Below are 16,769 nucleotides of genomic sequence, written 5' to 3' on the forward strand. Positions count from 1 at the left end.
ATATCTGTGGAGATGTGAATCCTCTCTGAATGTATGTGTTTGAATGTATTAGAGCAATCAAACATCACTAATTGAAAAATGTTTAATGCTATTGTGTGGAAGGTTTCAGGCAATGCAGTAACGTCTCCATGGAGACAAGCAGCAAGTGGATCCTTCACCAAAAAAGTTAGTGCACCTTTAAACTCTGTATACATAGTGCTTATGATATCTCAGTGGATTCCTGTTCTATTTGAGCGGAGTGCACACATGAAATAAACAGCAGCAGACAGACAAGGATGCAGCTCCCGGGCAGGTAACATTATTCTAACAGCCCCCCTCTCTCTCTCTCTCCGTGCGCCTGGGTTATGGCCAATTAGGCCTATTAGCAACAACAAAACACAGGGAAGCACAACAAAACGCGGTCAGCAGGCAGGCAGGTAGTTAACGGTGGGAGGAATTGTTATGTCTCCCATCGACAGGAACAAAGAAAGGGCTCTCCAGAGTGCAGCCCAAAGAATTCATACCTCCCGGAGATCCCTATTCTACAATTAAACTCTTTACTGCAATTTCCCGTTTGAGCTTTGTCTCCTGAGAGCTCCCACAATGCACTGCAGTGAGTTTTACACCTGCAAACCGCCCTGTTATGCAATTAACCAACTTTGAGACAATTGCTCGGAAGGAGTGGGAAGTACCTACTAAAAAGCATTTAGTCTGAGTCTGTGGTTGAGCCATACTGAATACATTAGTGAACAATGCAGTGTAATTGGATTTTAATTCAACTGTTAGTGATTGGATCTTTTGATGATAAATAAGTGTAGGATTTCAAGTAAATCAATGGGGATGTAAGTGTAATTATATCTGGTTATTGAAAGAACTACACTATTGTATACTTATTTTATGTATTTATTGATTGATTCAAGTCAAAGGTCAAACTAATGTGTCAGTAAAAGGTGCAGTTTACAGTTTACAATGGTGGAAGAAGTAATCTGTTTTATTACTTGAATACTCAACTAAAAGTAAAAGTATCCAAGTACCTGTTTAAAATGTACTTAATGAGTAAAAAGTAAAAGCATTTCATGCCAAGTTTGAAATCTATTAAAGCATTAAATGTAGTGATTTTCATAAAAATGTTTTGCTGAATTTAGCTAAAAAAACAAACAAACAGCTGAAACAAAGATATTTATAAGTGATGAATGGATCATGACATGGTGATATATTATAGTCCTACACCATTTCAGTTTTCTTGTTGGGGGGCATGCTTGTTTCCGTAGTTTAGTGTGTCTGGAATGGTGTATTGTTATTTATGGCCTTAAACTTAACAATCTTGCACTTGAACTACAGATGGACTTGTACCTTGAAAAACATGACATTCTTACTGTGTGTAGGCTTTCCTGCTGTCTGCATCTTTGTGAAGTCAAGCAAGTGCCAAAAGTTACACAGTGCACCTTTAATTGTAAATGTGCTAAGTGTGCTGAACCTAAACCTCAACGTCAAGATGATTTCATATCAGCATTTCATTTTTGCTTATATTGTCAAGAAAATGTCCTGAGTGTCCTGATATTTTCATAGAGAGCACAATTGTAGGAAGTGTGTAGGCAGGCAGCATCACAAAAAGTCAGTTCTATTCAGCCAAGAGTAAGTGAAAACATCCTTCACTATATGGTTTGATACATTTTGCCTTGTTCCACAAATACCATACACATTCCTCTCCAGAACAATTACAGCAATCCTGCTTCGCTCAAAGGATTATACCTCAAACAATACTGCGCTTCTGTTGTCTCCTCTCTCATTTCCTGCTTCCTTCTTCTTCTGTCTTTATTATCGTCAGTCCCTTAAGTCCCTCATACTCCTCACTGTAGATTAAACGCTCCATGCTCTGTGTAAAATCCATTAACTCAACATGCCGATGCATGGACGTATTGTGTGCACGTCATGCCAGGGAGAACAGAGATGCAATCAAATGAAGAGAAGACGGAGGGTTTGGGGGAGGCAGTGGTGAGTAGGCAGGGAGCTAAACTCAAAGTGACGTCCCATATTTGACTTTTCACTTCCCATTTGGTTGACACGTGCGGGATAAGTGGAGGAAAGATTACCGTTCTCATTCTGTTAGACAAAGGAGCGTGTGCCAGTGTGTGTTTTGTTTCGGGACACTCAATTAAATAGAGCCGTCTGATGATGTATCGGCGCAACTTTTAATGCAGGAACAAGCAGCGGTTTGAGTTTAAAGTGTTGAGAAGATTTTGGTTGTCACTTTAGAGCAGAATGAATGAAGAAATGGGGAAATGACTGGTTAAAAATACATGGTTAGAGGCAATGGCATCACCAAAGAAGTTCTTGTTTGAGAGTTACAGCTTGTACATTAAATATAGCTTTTAAAACCATCCATCCATCCATTTAAAACCACTGCTGTCATGTAGGTAAGACACTATCATGCCTCAAATCTATGTGGTGCTACTTTATATTCATATGAATGAAGTATTGAAAAAGAACATTTATCTTCCTGGAGGATGCTTGCTTTTAAGGATGTCATACTAAAACCTCAATTCTCAATACTTTCACTGTGAATTTGTATTTTATTTTAAGGGCACTCTGGCCAGCATGTGTAAGAATATTTCATTTTTCATTTTGGACTAGGTATGGGACAAGATCTTGTGAGATGAAATTGCCACAAGGTATTGCACACACGAGGATACCGATCTTGTGAGATTTGTTTAGATTTGGATATAGGACAAAATTAAGGGTCAAAAATTGCATTAAGTATTCAATATAAATTATGCCAAAATCTTGTCTCATTCCAGTTGTGTGTCTCTTGTCTTGAGGGAGCTGTGTCTCGTCCCATCAGTGCCTTCCAGTGTGTCCTCTACATGTATGTGTCATCTATGGAGCATCACAGGTACACTAGTTGGCAGTTAAACCCTTCTTTAAAACCACATGTGGGAATTTTCTGTAGTGTATGTTTCTGTCCTCCAACCTTTGTGTGTGTGTGTGTTTATTTGTGTATAGAGTGTATGTTAGCAGTGTGTGTTTATTGGTGTATTAGTGTGTATGTGTGTGTGCAGTGTGGCCCCGGGGTTGCATGGGCAGCTTGGTGACGCTGCAGATGGGACAACATATGACATGTGACTGTCTGAGGGAGAGTATGTGTGTGTGTGTGCGCGTGTGTACGCGTGTGTGTGCATGTGTGTGTGTCAGTCCATCTGGGCCCCCCTTCGATCGGCCGGGGCTCCCTCTGCTCTCCAAGGCCCCACTGGGGAGAGGCGCGACAGCAAACTCCACCTTTAAACTGCACTGTACCTATAAGTCTCCATATATAGGTCATTTACTTATAAGATTTAATTGGATATAGGCATTATATTGTGGCTATATATATGTATATGTATATAAGAAATCACCAAAACCATAGACATGTTAATAAATGTGCATAAAATTTGTCTCTGTGTGTGTATTTTTATGCATTTTTTGGGGATCAGTTATACCTTCAAAAATATGCAGTCTGCTGTCAGTGGGCTCAACTCCCTCTGTTACGTCCCTTGACATTTTCTATCTCCATGAAGATACTTTAGTGCCATATTGTGGAACATTCTTGGTGGTGGACCCTTTCTCAGAGAAGTTACAAGTTTAATTGTGTACCTGGAACCTATGCTGACGTGGGGTGATGAAATTACTTTAATGTAGGGATGGATGCAAACCACTATAATACTGTGCCACCCACTATTTTACCAATGCCCAGTGCTGTTGTGTCTTTGGGCAACACACTGAGTCTGTGTGTCAATATTATACCAGTATCCATATAATGCAAAGATTATACTTCACTATAAGTCTTTCAAAAACACACTTTGCTTGTTTAGCAGGATCCAGCACTACCTTCTTGTAGTGTGTCTCCCATAGATAATTAGGGGCATGTCTTTGAGTCCAGTTCCGATGTGATTACATGTTGTGCATACAGTAGCAGTGTTTGAAGTTTAATTGGGTTATTTTTGTGTGGGGTCCAAAAAATTTCCTTTTAGCTGGCACTGTCTTCATGCAGCTCAGCCAAAAGCATGGGTTTAAGCAGCACAAAGGCCCGACCCGGCATGTACGCCGGACGCTGTGTGCCTCCGACATTGTCCATTGTTTCCCCGTGAGGTTTGTCATTTTGTCTCGGTCAGGAGATCCAGGTCCATGGCTATTCCGCACGCTTAGCCAGAAACGTGCGGCGATGAGGGGAAAGGCTCTGGGATTTGGATGGACGGAGCGATGGAGGAATGGTGTGTGTAGTTGGGATGAGAGGAGGGCTGCAGGGAGTGGGGAGGGCGGTTTGTTCCTGTTCCATGAGCGGGACAGAGGCCAGGGCAGGACAGAGAGGAGAGAGGGAGAGAGGAAAAGAGAGAAAGAGAGAAAGAGAATAGAACTAAAGAGAGAGAGGCAGAGGCATGGGGAGACACAGAAGAGAGGGGGAGAGAGGAGAAGAGAGAGAAAAGAACTAATGAGTGAGAGAGGCATGAGGAGACATAGAGGAGATGAGGGAGAGAGAATAGGGCTAAAGAGAGCAAGGCATGAAGAGACATACAAGTGAGAGAGAGGGAGAAAGAGATGAGGGTAAAGAGAGAGAGAGAGGGGGAGAGACTAGAAGAGAGGGGAGTAGGAGGAGAGAAAGGCATGGGGAGAGGAGAGAGAGAGCTTGGAATGTTAATACATATGAAGACAGGGCACATTTTCATATTCATTCATTTAATTTAATTCACATATTTATTTTATTTAATTTACTCTTGAATTCTTGAACAGGTGAATAAATGAATGAATGAATAAATGAAATATGTATACTTAAAAGAGACGAAAACTTTTTTTTTTCCCCCAATACCGTTTTCAAATACTGTATTTTGTCAAATGTTGCTGCTTTAAATATAATTTAAATTACCCTTTTGTTGTCTATTTAGAGATATTTTTAAGGCTGATAACTTTAGATTAGACCATTAAGTTTAATGATTTAGTTTGGACTTGTTTGGATCTTCTTGGGCTTAGGACCATTACAGAATTGTTGAAATTACTGTAATGTATGAATGCAAACCACTATAATACTATTTTACCAATGTATATTGTTGTGGTGTCCTTGGGCAACACACTGGGTCTATATGCTAATATTAGACCAGTATTGGTCTCACCTTAACCTTTTTGAGTACTGAATATTGCAGACACCAAAGCTCTAAGTTTCTATAGGCAAAATAATAAAATAATCTATTATTTTGTTGTGATTGGAATATGAGCAACTTTTCAAGAGTAGTAAGCCCTGCGTCCTAACCTTGTAAACTTAACCTGTTATGTATATGTTTTAAGTTGGTTGAAGACCGGTCATTTATCCAGCGAGTTCAGAGATCAATTCTTGTCAGGTTCAATTTAAGCTGATATCAGGAATCTACTGTCATGTTTACAGCTCATACTTTTCTCTAACAAGCCCTGCCCTTTCACCTTGTCCTCTCATTTGTCACCATTTTGTCACATTGCCTTTTCACATGCTCTTTTTGTAAACCCTCTTCCCCCCTACCCCTCTCTCTCCCATCTCTCCCGTCCCTCAACCCAACGCACGCCTGTGTAATTTCACCACTTATAATTTTTTCCACCAAAACGCTGCCACCCCTGTCCTGCCCCGTGCCTCCCAAACCTCCTCTTTCTGTCACTATCAGGTGTTGGCCTACTTGATATTCATGGCTCAGATTATTTGGAAAGAGTGCGATGGGTGTACGGTTATGGTAGGGGGGTGTACATGAAGCTGCATTAGCATATCAAAGACATGCTAGGCTTTTCTGTCCTAATGGTAATTACACTGCCCACAATTGGCGCTCACTGCTCGGATCACAACAAGGGGAGGAAAAAAATAAAAAAATGGAAAAATGGCAGGAGGGGTATTAAAGAGAAGCGGTGGGGGTTACAATTGGCTGGGGCTTTCAGGTTATGTTAATACAGCTCATCTATTTAATTAGGGCCTGGCGTGGGGCTTTGTTTACTGTTGACGTGGTCCTCATTTTGCACACAGGAGAGAAGGGAGAGCAGACAAATTATTATGAGGATTTGGTGATGTCCGGAGGGTGGTGGGACAGTTCAAGTGAGGTGTAACTGTTCCTCTTACAGCTGTAATGGGCCACAGTTATCAGTTATGCATGGACCCCTGACATCAACTGATTCACTGTATGCATATGAGTAATGGCGTAGCTAAGTTTGAACCTTGAAAACCTCAACTTATTTATAGAATTACTTATTTATTTTCTATATGCCAATCCGTTTCTGATCATAAACTACTCTCAAAATAGATATAGCTGAGTATGGGACTGTATGGCATGAAAGTTATCTATTTTCATGAAGACAGGTAGGGATTTTCACCAGGCCAAGTTAAAGGTCAGATCTGTGGACAGTACCTTTTTTTCTTTAATTCAATACAAGCTAGAAAGACATGTAGAAAGTCATACCGTGCAACATTCCAAGCAAAGCAATGGACCCTTCACCAGAAAATTTCTATGCCATAAAATTTCTCAATATTATATATATGTCAAGATTATTCATTTCATTGACAATCATGATTATTCAAAACACAATACAAACAAGAAAACTACAGTTCAGTTCAATATAAACTCTAGGAACTAAAACTGATGCCTTTTTATTTTTTCATGTTTATGTTTTATGTTTATTTAACTTCATCTTTTAATTCTAAATGTGTGATTTCATAACGTGGATCACATACTAAGTAAACAGAAAATGGAAAACCTAAATTTTTCTCACAAAGTAACACAAAAATATTTCCTATTTCCCACTAAGATTTTTGTAACGATATGGTAACTTTCTTCATACAGGTTTCTACTCTTCTCTTGTCGATTAGAGGCCGCCTCCTGTGATGTTCCAAACTCCTCAACCCGATCAAACCCTGGGAACGCGCCCATAACCCCATTGACTTGTGTTCTGATCCCCTAATAACAGGAGCCTTTGACCAAACTGAAGCACTAAACAGATTACTGTAAATCATCCACCTATGGCTCGTAACTAGGAGCTCATGCAGCTATAAACAAACCCAGGGAACAACAGCAGACTCACTGCAAAGACTACAAACAATTCACCGAACTCAAATTGATTTCTGAAATTGGTTAAGACATTTGGAGCCCTCAAAGCCTCCTGTTCCATCAAAGCGGTGTGCATTCCTCTGTAGGCAGGAGTCATAAGGTACAGAGATTCAGACTTGTTTGAGGTAAATTGAGCAACAAAACGGCTTCTGCTCAGGTCTTTGCCGTATACACAGACTGTAATGGGACAACAAAATGCCCTTTCAATTCAATGCGAGCTCTGAAAAGTAAACCAAACTAAGCACCAAAAGATGAAGAAAATGTGTGGTGATTTAGGTAGTTTTTCATTGCATTTTAGGAAAAAATACTGATTATATAGCATCTGCTGACACATTTTTAACAATTCTTCTGAACTTTTACTTGGTATTTCTTTTAGGTGGCTGCAAATATCATAAATTATGCTACATGTCTATACAAATAATCAACATGAATGATCAAATTATTGTTCCATTCATTTGCAAACATGTAATAGAAAAATACTTGGAAAGCCAGTCTTGTTTTCAGTTAGGTATAAACCTGAATCACAAAACCTTATTAATATCCATAATACAGGCGATGTGATCCCTCTTTGGTCCAAGAGTGGTCCAGTGTATAAAGGTGTAAAAGGTCATCTATGTGGACAGTGTTTTTGACCTGATCAATACATTTCGGTTCCCACCAAGAAGCCATTTTCAAGTTGATGGTATCTGCTACACTAGATTTTATACTAACACTGAGTTAAATATAGATGAACTTTTGACTGTACATGAATAATTCAAATAATCATGATTATCAACAAAATAATCATGATTTTGAGTTCTGACAACCCATAGATTGCATTGCAGTGCATTCTGCCTCATGGTTAGGTGTATAATGTGATGTGGTGCATACAGCAGAAACATGTGATGTCCAGACAGTGACCTATAGAGCAGAGAACAGGATCTTTTGTTTGTTAGTCACATAAAACTACATGCTACACTCACTAATCTGCCCTATAACAGACTCTTTCAGACCTCCATTGTTCTTCTTTCACTTGAGTCACATTTTACCATTGTATTCAAAGACATTTCCATATAATGCAAAACGATAAAAACACTTGTCTAGAGTAGGCTGTTGGACAATCCATCAGTCATGCAGTCAGTGCTGGTCTTTGTAGTTTTTATTTGCTTGGAAAGTACAATTGTGTCTTTAGTCCTTAGTCATGTAGCTGGTGTCTGAGTCTTGGTTAGTTGTATGTGCAAATACTGCAAAACAAAATCCCTTCACGTTCTTGTAAATGGTTAAGATGGTGTTAAAATTGTCTTTTTCTGTTAAATTATGAATATAGCTGTTAAATTAATCTGATTATTAGTTGACTAGAGCATTAAAGTATTACTAAACAGCAGCAAAAATATATACATGCTTAAACACTTAAAAAAAAAGCAGACCGTCCTCCTTTTAAAAACTTTTAAAAACTATTCCCTGTAATATGAACAAGGAGTTGGAGTTAATTATTTGCATGGAAACCATGACCCGTAAAAACAACTGTCAAAAAGTTATTATTCAAAATGGACATTTTGTTTCACCCACACAAACTCATGATTGTCACTAGTCATGTTGCTGAATTTGAAAAATATTGAAAAAGTTTGAATTTTAAGGCGAAATAAGACTTTTTGCCCTCCTAACCGAGGCATTTATTATGTGGCCACATTTTTCTGAAACAGGACAAAGCTTAGTTATTTCTGAAAAGAGGTCATGACAACTCTCATGACAGAGAATGCCCTGTCAAACTCTCTCCTTTTGCTCCTTGTGTTGGGGACTTGGTCCATGTTTAGTTCAAAGACATGATCGCAGGGACTGATATTTTGCATGCAATTTGCCTATGCATATGAGTATTTCTGCCCGAGTGGTCACGGCTCTGTCAACTCTTTGTAATGAGAATGTTTTTGAGGCCTTTGAATACTTGTGTGTGTATCTGTAGCCACTTTTAAAGAGGAGCTGCTGATAGTATTGTAATAGAAGCCATTTTGCTGTGCTCTCAAGGGAAAGCGAACGGGAAAATGAGAGGAAAATGGAGGAGAAATGAGTATTTGAGTTCTTGCAAGTATTCATATCCGCCATCTATACAGCACTATTCATATAGTTGTTTGATATATGTAAGACAAGAGATGGATAGTCCAATATCAGGCATCTTGATAAAAATGTGAAGAAAAAAATGCCTTTTTCACTACTTTATCTTCCTTTTTACACTTTATTAGACACAAGGCCAGTCTTACTATTAGATCAATATCAAAATCCAAAAGCCAAAAATGTGAAATTCGCATTGACATTTTCAGAAGGTCCTATTCAGGGACAGTTAAGGCACTTTCTCACTTCAAAGAGCCTTTACAGACAGAGATGGAGAGCTATATCCTCCGTTTCCAATCGCATACGTTCGCTGAATGACAGGATATGTTCTTTTTCTCCTTTTTGCCCACGATTTACTCCAAAAACCCTTGTTGTTATCATCTTCAAGGACCTCCAGGAGAGCGTCTTTGAAAAGCACTTGTCTCCCATTTGGGGGTGGATGGTGGGCGCCCAAGTTAGCTGCAGATGCCTCACACCAGGACTGCTTGATGTATGTGTATGTGTTTCTTTTCTCGTGTGAAGATCTTTGACGAGAGCAGATAGAGACGCATCGCAAATAAACACAGAGGCAATTGTACAGGGAGATGGTTTATGTGCTGTTGTAAAATACTGAGAGGATGCTGTTGTGAGAGTGGTAAAGAAACAACCTGCAGTGGCCTTATTGCCTCACCTGCAATACATGTTTATGGCTCCAATATGGCTCCCCAAACAGGGCCAAACTGAAGTCCTGTGTCTTACATGACAATTGATTTGAATAGATTCATTTCTATTCACATGTTTATGATAATGACTCATTTAACTTGCTGAATCATTATTTGATGATCCTGAATCAGGATGTCATGATCTTGCTGTGAAAGATGTAAAATTGTTTATGCTGGAGTATCTATCTGATCAGGTTGCATTAGTCCAACAGTTGACCATACACAAGATGACCATACACTGAACAACTGCCTTCACACCATTTTCATGCTGGTTTACTCTTTTATTCTAATGAAACCAAAGCCATTTCTGTGCTCTCATGTCAGTGAGAGCCGGAAAAAGAGGATTGTGCTGGAGGAGAGAAAAGAGAGAGGAGCGAGCGGGAACAGCCCACATGCTTCACACTGTTTTTAATAAGAGTGGAGAGCGACCCGAGGCCTCCACCACGTCCACGCAACGGCTGTGCAATGTCTGCTCAGCGTCTGTGCCGCCCAGCACTGCCCCGCACAGGCCCGGGGCCAAGAGTCAGGCCCTGCTGCTCTGTCTGTCAGCTCTGGGCCACAGCGCCATGACCTTTGACCTATAATCACTGCATTTATCCAGGTGTATCATGTGAGCAACACTGGGGACTTCGCCTGCGCCCATGCAGAATCAGGGTGTGTGAACGCAGAGCATTTGAGGCAACAGGAAGTAAGTATTTAATAAATGCCAAAGGAAAGCACAGGAGCCCCTAAATGATCTTGATTTGTCAAGCTATTATAGACTAAGTAGCACATCTTCACTTCACTGTCATCATTTCTTATGAAAACGGCCCAAATAAAAGTAGTATTTCTTTTCTTTAAAACCTTATTTATTTGGGCCATATGTATCTGACTGGACTAATTCAGATGCACTGTTGCACATCTGAACCACCAAGAGTTAGTGTGTGTCATATACAGTAACATAGAATGTGTTGATATATATTCAGATAATCAGAAGCAGTCCTCAAAGTCTGAAATGTGCATAAAACATGAATATTCAAGAAAAAGAATGTCTACATTTAAATAATATTCAAACCTATATACATTTAAAGTGATGAACAACACATGAAAATGGTATCCACTGATGAGGACAAAACCTAAAGTTGGTTAAATAGTTGTTTTTCTCACCTCACATCTTACAGTAATACACTGAAATGTATACTTGTGCAAAACACAAGTATTTACCTTGGACCACACTGTACAACAGCTCTGAAAGGGGCCACTGTTCTACTTTCAAACTCATGGGCTGTGTTTTCAAAATCAATTTTACAGATTAAAAAATACACATGGTTTTCTGTCTCTATACATTGGCATCTGAACTGAAGCCATGAGCTTTTTATGGCTGTAGGAGTTTGCCCTGAGCTGTGCAAACACTGTACCTCTCTTTAGATTGGACTCCACACAGAGGGTCTTTAAGGCAAACTTAGTGGAAAAAAGGTGAAACGAATACAATTGACAGCAAAAACAAAGCTGAATGGGACTGCATAGACCCAAAACCTAATCAGAAAACTCTCCTAAATTGTTGAGAGTTGTCAGATGTGGGGTAATACCAGGTGACTATTGGCTTATGTGAAAAGCAAAAATGTTTGTATCAGAAAATATTCTATTCATCCCCAAAAGGAAATTCAAGCAGACCAGCAGAAGAATAGAAATATCAAAAAATAAAGTTAAGAAAGTTTAAATATCAGCTGGTTAAATAAACAACTACATTATATATTTATCAACTAAACTCCCAGTGACAATTAAATACACTTACAGTAAGTAGAGTTTATGTCACTGTCCATATAAAACTTATTTGTCTTCTGCATTTGACTGATCTAAATGCAGCTGGGCAACCTGTTAGGACCAGTGAGCAAACTGAGGTGAATGTGAGAAAGTTTAGCATATTTTAGGTTTGTGTGGCCATACCACCTTCTCAGTGCAAGATTTTGTCTAATCTTGAAAACTAAGCAGGGTTGGACCTAGTTAGTACTGGGAGACCTCTGGGAATAGTATTACTGTGATCTTAGACAAAACCCACATTGCCTAGTATCAATGTGGTGAGTGAGCATGAACTAGTTTACCACTGCCAATAATGGAGTGAATGAATGATGCTCTTGGTTGCCATAGAAGCCTCTATATAAATCCAGTGCATTAGTATTGTTAGGTAGATAGCAGACAATGTAATTTATCAGAAGGAAAACCTGGAAGGATAACCGGGAAACTCCATTAAGAAATGGCCTGAGAAGAATTGTTGCCATGGTGTTGTTATTGTTATTTATAAGCTACTTCTAAGATATTTATCATGAGACCAATTCAGTTTTTAGGCTAAATAAGACCATAACATGTCTCTAAATCAAATTTTCAGCACAATTTTCACACCTCTTGTACTGGAATTCTTGTCATGTCATTGGTCCACATTGTGCGTTTCTATGGCACGTATGCTCCAGTGTGTCTCCATGCTTTTGAGTGGAGAGAAGAGGCCTGTGTTGAATGGGCCCTATTGACTTGACTGTGAATCCAGCACGTCACATGACAGTGATCTGACTAAACCAGGGTCCGGCAGTAGGAGGCGTCCTCAGCTCAGCCCTGACCTCCCTCTCTCCCTCCCTCTCTCCCTCTCTGTCTCCCTCCCTCTTTCCCTCCCTCGCTCTTTTTCATCACTTCTCTTCCTCTGAGCCTGACAGTGTATCAAGTGCATCATACTCTGACACCTCAGTTTGCCCTCGAGATACACACATCGCACACACATCGCACACACATCACACACGTAACGCATACACATTCGAACACACACTCAGACACTCACTCGGGCACGCACAGCACCACCTCGTAAGCGAGATAAGGAACCGGCAACACCAAAGGGTCCGGCTTCTGTCACCCCGCTACCTCGCCTTGAACACATGGCCTCGGGTGAGAGAACGCACCAAGGAGTGGGAACAAGAGTAGGAGGGGAGACCAAGACGAGAGAGCTTATAGGAGCAGAAAAAAACACAAATGTGATAAAGACTTGGAGATGAAAGGAGGAAGAGGGACAGATGGGGCCAAAGAGAGAAGAGAGAGAAGAAGTTAAAGACATAAAGCTGCCAGCACAGAGTTCGGTGTTTGGTGCGTGGCGTTGCTTGGCTCTGCACCAGTGCTACATGAGGCAGATGCAGGGACCGGGAGTGCTGGGTAATTATGGTGGAGCACCTCCCTCAGAGCACATGTGCTTTCTGCTTGTTAATCTTCACAAAAACTCAGCATGGACAAGGCTGCGTCATAACATCTCACCCCGCACTGAAACAACCCAAATGAACAACAACAGGACACGTACATATGGGAAATTTGTTTATATTTGAAACAAAGAAACACATTTCAAACTTCCAATTTACATCTCTCAGACTGCAGAACATTCACAGTCTCTTATCTTCTGGTTTCTGTGTTTTTTTTGTTTTTTTTTCAACAGGTGTTTTGGAGAATCGCTTCTGAAAACTCATGATAAGCTGCTATACTATCTCAGCTACATCAGACACAGACTGTAATTAAAATACATACATACTTCTTGATATTGTTATTCAGAGTAACGTACACAAGATTTCAATAGTGTACCTTCTGAGTATTTTTGTATTCATTTTGTTATTACTTGAGAAACCAAGTTAATTTTTTAAAATAATTTAATTTTAGTTTTTGTCCAATTTTAGTAAACTCTTTCGTGTTCAGTCTAGTTCATCAAAAAGTGGGACATGGAAGTAGTCTCCATTCACTCATTTCATTTTTAGTTTTTATTATTCAAACAAGAAAGGAATTCAACACGCTGTCTAGAAAGTTAATTTATTATGTGCGATGTTGGGTTTCTTCAGGCAAAGATGTTATGGTTTAACAAAATTATCACTACAGTCTGTTGACAAAAACATTAGGTTGGCAAAAATGTATGTTATTTTAGTCATTGTTTTCTTCATTATGATCATCATTATTTATTCTTTGCATGCACAGTGTAATATTCCAGGTAGCAGGTAAAAATCTTGGAGACAAGCAGAAGTCAGGCCAGAAAAGTCACATAGTGAGGGCATGCAATGTGCAATTTACAGTTATATATATACATATAAAAAAAATACAGTTAACTAAATATAATAAATATATTTTTATGTATATTTTCTTTAAACAAGACTAGCCTTGAAAGACAGAATAGAATGCAATGCTATACTCATTGTTTTGTCTCCACTGCTTTTACAAAATTCAGATTTACTTCTATACTGTAAAAAAAAAAAAACAGATTTAAACTCACGATTTACCTCTCATCAAGCATGTTCACTGTCACTTCTTATCACACAGACTTCACCGTGTTTCATTTCAACAGGTGTTTCTACAGATTCAACAGTCAGCTCCTGCAAACCCGTGATAAGCTTAAGCGCGCCACTGTAGTCCATGATAGAATCTGCATATACCTGAAATTATATGCGCCGGCCAAATGACAGAAGTGCCCCCTCCCGACCCCAACTCACATAGAACTTATCTCAATCTCCTCTGAACACTTTGAACACATCTCATATCTACTCCCTCTCATCAGTCAAGCTGCCCTCCCTGCTCCCATGTCTATATATTAGGGTTTAAATACACTTGGCGGTGCATTTGCAAGATTAAAACGGACCAGTGTCAGAACTAATGTTGGACCATAAAAAGTGATTTAGCATAAGAATTACATGCTACCACTTGTATGTGTTGGAGTGGTAATCCAGGCCACATGACAGGACATTAGTGCAACATTATGGAGCTCCGAGCGCTTTGGGAGATGGGAGGAATGTGATTTTTCTTGGTTGGAGCGGTGGCGAACACGTGATGAAACTTCAGTGTTCGTCACATGCCCTGCTTACTGTACCAGGACTGTATACTGAACAACTAAAAGTGAAAACCTGAATTAAAAAAGCAAAAATAGTTTTGGGTTCTTATTGAAAGCATTCATGTTATAGTCTGTTATAAAGTTTTTCCTCATCATAATAAACATACCTGGTTTTGTTTCACTCACAAACACACAAATCCTGCATATTTAGGCTGAGTTCTTCTCTCAAATGGGAGACACTGTTCCACCTTGTGCTGTCAAAAGTCATCTGGAATTGCCACTGTCTGCTGAACAAAAGGTATACGGTATCTAACTTGAAAACTATCACTTCATGACATCACAAGGTAGAAAAAAGCATTTTGAGCTCTGGAAATGTAGACAGACTAATAATAAATGATGACTCAAACATGTGTAAATGAAACAACACACAATTCTGGGTATGTTTTTGATGATGTAACAGCACATAATGCGGCTAAAAGCTCTCAACAATACGTTTTGTGCAATATAGGAACTTTAAGACAATGATTACTAAGATCTTTGAGTCACTTCTAATCCTGCACTGAAGTATATGAATTAACTATATATTTATTTGGATTGCAGGTATTGAACAACAACCATTTTTGCTTTTGATTACCATCATTACTATAGATTTTTTATTGTGATGACTCAGAAGTTGTTTAGAGTAAAACATGCAAAATAGTAATCGTAATCATGTGATTGTGGGATAAGGTCAGTAAGTCAGTTTTAATTTAGATTTATGACCCTGAATATAAAGACAAATATTTATTTTTCTGGGATTTAACATGGTGTAATAATACTATTTTAGAGTGGGGCCTAACCTGGCTAATAACTGACGGATATGAATAACAAACTCAATTGATTTCTGATTTTGAGAATTATTTTTGCTGTGCAAGGTTAGTGGAGTATCTAGTTTGTCCATATTTTAGTGAACAGTTTTTTGGATCATACTATTAGGTAGCAGCCCAATTTCACCCAATAATGCAGTAAATGTGGTCCATGGTTTTAACAGTACTGCCTTTTCTCATTTGTGGTACATCCTTCTGTTGTAGCCTGACCTCTCAAAGCACCATGTAATCTTTACTGCTGGACCAAACCCAAGTTGTTATACAGAGGTCAGCATTGGCTCTCTCTCATGTTGTACTTCCAAACAAATCAGTGCAGTGTGGCTTAATAATGTAATCACTGTTTTAAGCTGCAAAGACAAGTTGATCCAAGCCGCTACAAATATGGCAACTTTTTTTTTTTTCATTACATGACGCCCCCTGGAAGTGTTGTTGTTGTTATGAGTGCACCAATTCCAAAATAGGTCACCCCAGAGAAGCTGCTCTGTAGTTTGAGGACAAAAAAAAAACACTAGTGCAAAGCGTGAACATAAGGAGTATTATAGTCGATAACAGATTTTCATTTGGGCTTTTTTTGGGATGCAGACAAATTCATTATTGAAGTCAATTGTTTGTACATAGTATAAGCTATCACATCAGTATCCAAGTTACAGTAGTTATTGGTTAAATGTACGTTCATATTGCTTCCTATTAATAATTTCTTATGAAAAACAAAAGAACTGAGCCTTGACTATCACCGAAGCTTGCTGGTTAAATTTAATTAAATTAAATAAAAAATTGTGGCCATACCGGCTTGTCAGGGCCTGATTCCGTTAGATCTCAGAAGCTAAGCAGGACCGGGACTGGTTAGTACTTGGATGGGAGACCCCTGGGAAAATCAGGTGCCACAGTGGGGCACCAGTCATAAAAAAAACTGTTGTTGGGTCCTTAGGCAAGGCACTTTGCCCTCATTGCCTAGTGTGAAGGTGGTGTGTGTGTGTGTGTGTGTGTGTTGGTGGTCGGAGGGGCCGATGGCGCAGACTGGCAGCCTCGCTTCTGTCAGTCTGCCCCAGGGCAGCTGTGGCTACAGTAGTAGCTTACTACCACTGGGTGTGGAGTGAATGAATAATGCTCTGTAAAGTGTCCAAAAAAAGCACTATATAAAACTGATGAATTATTATTATTAATAATAAATAAATAAATAAAACCTTTAGGTTTAGATTTGATTGGAGAGGAGACAGTTGAAATATAAATGAGCTTT

At 39.3% G+C, this 16,769-nt stretch overlaps 1 pseudogene; it reads left to right on the forward strand.

Moving 5' to 3' along the window:
• Window positions 1-16,304: 16,304 nt before the first annotated feature.
• On the forward strand, window positions 16,305-16,422 carry LOC129409074 (5S ribosomal RNA; annotated as a pseudogene).
• The last annotated feature ends 347 nt before the right edge of the window (window positions 16,423-16,769 follow it).

The sequence above is a fragment of the Boleophthalmus pectinirostris genome, unplaced genomic scaffold, assembly GCF_026225935.1.
Source record: "Boleophthalmus pectinirostris isolate CB_2022bp ecotype Guang Dong unplaced genomic scaffold, ASM2622593v1 HiC_scaffold_18, whole genome shotgun sequence".
Classification (NCBI taxonomy): domain Eukaryota; kingdom Metazoa; phylum Chordata; class Actinopteri; order Gobiiformes; family Gobiidae; genus Boleophthalmus; species Boleophthalmus pectinirostris.